This window comes from Bremia lactucae, assembly GCF_004359215.1.
Source record: "Bremia lactucae strain SF5 chromosome Unknown BlacSF5_NotPlaced_200_SHOA01000120.1_2678225bp, whole genome shotgun sequence".
NCBI lineage: Eukaryota > Oomycota > Peronosporomycetes > Peronosporales > Peronosporaceae > Bremia > Bremia lactucae.
The window spans coordinates 758802-761908 of NW_027152213.1; positions in this window are offsets into that span (position 1 = coordinate 758802).

Consider the following 3107-nt stretch of genomic DNA (forward strand, 5'->3'; position numbering starts at 1 on the left):
GATACCTCATCACCAGGTGCAGAGACACATAACGATTGTGTGTCTGGAGCAAATTTAGTCAAGAGATTTGCAAATTCTCTTGAGGTTGCTGGATCAGTAGGGCGTTGCGCCCCTACTGACCCCGACCGTATTTTGGCGGTCCGCCTCGCTGTTGCGATTTCGCAACAACGTTGAACCCGCGACCGTTGCCCTTTATGGCCTTCGGTCCATAATCTCTCGGTACTGGGCGTGGGGCACTGCACTCATGAGCGTAGTGTTGATTTTTGTTGGCGATTGCATTTCTGCAATCGTTTATTATTTGTAAAGCAAAATTTCTCGCTTTCGACAGATGGGAGGTTCTGGACCTCCCAGTTCGTGTCGTCTTGGAGGACGATATGATGACGAGCTAGCTTGAGCCTTTCTCAAGCTAAAGTCTTCCTGTTCTGCAACGGATATTGCTTCTTCAAGCGTATCCAGTTCCAAGCGAACAGGTGGGTCTTCACGGGACCATCCGCAAGACCTTGCATGAAAACCGTAATTAACGTGCGTTCATCAACTGGGTTGTTTGTGATACAGCTCGATAAGAGTTGTATGTGCTGGGCATATGCGTGAACATCACGCTTGCCTTGCTTGAGTTTCAGACGCTCTGATCAAGCTCTGAACTCAGCCCTAGGCGGTTTAAACATCTGTTTGAGCCGGACTCTAAAAGCCTCAAGCGACCCAAAGATAAATGGGTCGCGCAACTTAAGGCCTAGTGCCCAAGTTTTTACTCGACCTGCCAGATTTGACTGAGCAAATCCCATTTGTATTTGCTCGTCGACGATGTGACGAGCCCTTACGGCATCGTCCAACTCGACAAACCATGTTAAGAAGGAGTATTCTTCGACTCCCCTATACTTAAAGATGTCATTTTTAAGGTTTCGGGACGACGCGTATGCGTCATCCCAGGTACAGGGGTCTGTACCTGTTGTAACCTCAACAGTTCTGCCTGTTGAGAGCCTTGCTGATTAAGCAAGGCTACCTTCTCCTTCGCCTCGTCAAGTTCATGTTGTCTGAATTCGCGATGGCTGAATGGACGGCATCTCTGTCCAAATCGGACAGCATGGACAAGATGGCATCGTTCCCAACGGTCGAACTCATTCGTTCGACAGCACTCCATTCTATGTCACTTAGAAAGGAGTAGCTTTCACGCGAAACGTGATGCATAATTCCATTATCATCTAACATGTCCATGTTAGATGATGGAACTGTGGTCATTGGACGGACTACAAAGTGCTACCAGGTGTAACGGGGCACTACTGACTTGTACTGCTCTAGTACAAGTCCACTTCGCACTGCCTCAGTGCGAAGTGGTGCCTCACGTCACTTCACGTACGCTAGTACGTGCAGAGAAAGACTCTCTTTAAAACACTTGCTTTAAAGAGGTTATTTAAAACTGTATTAATATAATTAAGTTCTTCTTGTCTATCTACTTAATGTTAACTTAATTATAAACTAATACAAAACATGTACTAAAAGTCGTATCTGTCTTTCTCTTGCGCGCGTCCAGCGCTGCTGGACCGCGAAGAAAGTAGATATAATGGTCTATATCTATAAATGGATATGCAGTTAGAATATTACCATGTAAAGTAATATTCTTCAAATAGTATCTACCTTTTAGATAATATATTAACTAGCAACCTTCAAGTGTTAATTTCATGAAACGATACACCCCGTTACAGTATCGCTTTCACGGTTAAACATGCACTTTAATTCTTTCAAGGCACGATGAGCGCATTGGATGGTCAGTTTGCTATACCAGGATTGTAATGGAGTGTCCCGTTACATAAACGTTTTTTTTCTATAATAAGAATAAAAGCCCTGATTTCCTTTTAGAGAAAATAATAAAGAAATATAATATTAACATCATTTCATAATTTTTAATTAGCTTTCCCAATATTAACGTATTTGGAAATATTGTAGCAAAAAGACAACACGTATTTTCATTGGTCGCTGCTTAAAGCACGAATGAGCGGTGCGCAAGGTGTAGGCGGGCACATCGTAATGCGGCCACGCTCTACTTAGACACACACCCTAGCACAGCGAGGAAGCGGTTTGACCTGCTTCTCTTGCGTGCAGTGAGGTAGTTGTGGTGGGCGCGCAAGCGACCTCACCCAACACACTAAGTACTCGGGTTAAGTGTCGTCACGGGAGCGGTAATTCGACTCCTCGTGCGCACTTACCAAGTAGGAAGTAGTTTTAGACTGATTTATATTTAATAGAATTAAATATAATACCTATTTTTACCAAATAATATGTTATCTCTTTAGATAACATTTAATATGTATTGCGAGCGTATCTTTCTAGATACCTCGCGTAACTGATGACGCTAGCCGTCATCATGGATGACGCTGGGCGTCATCCCTCCTAATGTGAATGCACCCATGTGCATCACATCCACAAGGGTTGGTCACAAATGTGCACCACACCCGAGTGTTGGGTCTAATTACTATTATTTAGTAATTGACCATCCCCTTAAGTACACCAAGTGTACTTAGCGGGGACTGTGTAACATTAGGGCAACTTTAGCCCGTTACACAAGGGGTCGCAATACATACTTTGATATTAATATTAAGCTCAGTTGATATACTTAGGAACTTCGATATTAATACAGTTTAATTTTTTTTTCCTATCTTAGTATTTTCCTTTTGTAGCTAAGACTTCTTATCGTTCGTAGCCAGTCGACGACCAATTTGATTGCTTAAGCATTAAGAAGTGAAGTTGGATTTGTAGTATTGTTGGCTTTGGCTGATAAATATAACTTACTATTCTTTGTTTCTGCTATGGCATGAAAATTAGTGTACCGTAGCATCGCATGGCGCTGCCTTATTATTATTGGCTTAATTAAATTGAAGGCTGTCACTACAAGCCAGTCGGCGACCATTTTGAATGCTAAGGCTTTAAGAAGTAAACATTAATTCGCAGTATATTTGGCTTTAGTCAATAATATAGCTTATTAATCTTAATTTCTGCTTAGGCATAAGAAGTGGTGAACCGTAGCTAGCAGTGACTTTGCTTTTAAAATAACAGAACTAGTCAAACTTAGCCAGTCGGTGATCAATGTAAAGGTTAAAAAAGAAATATATTTA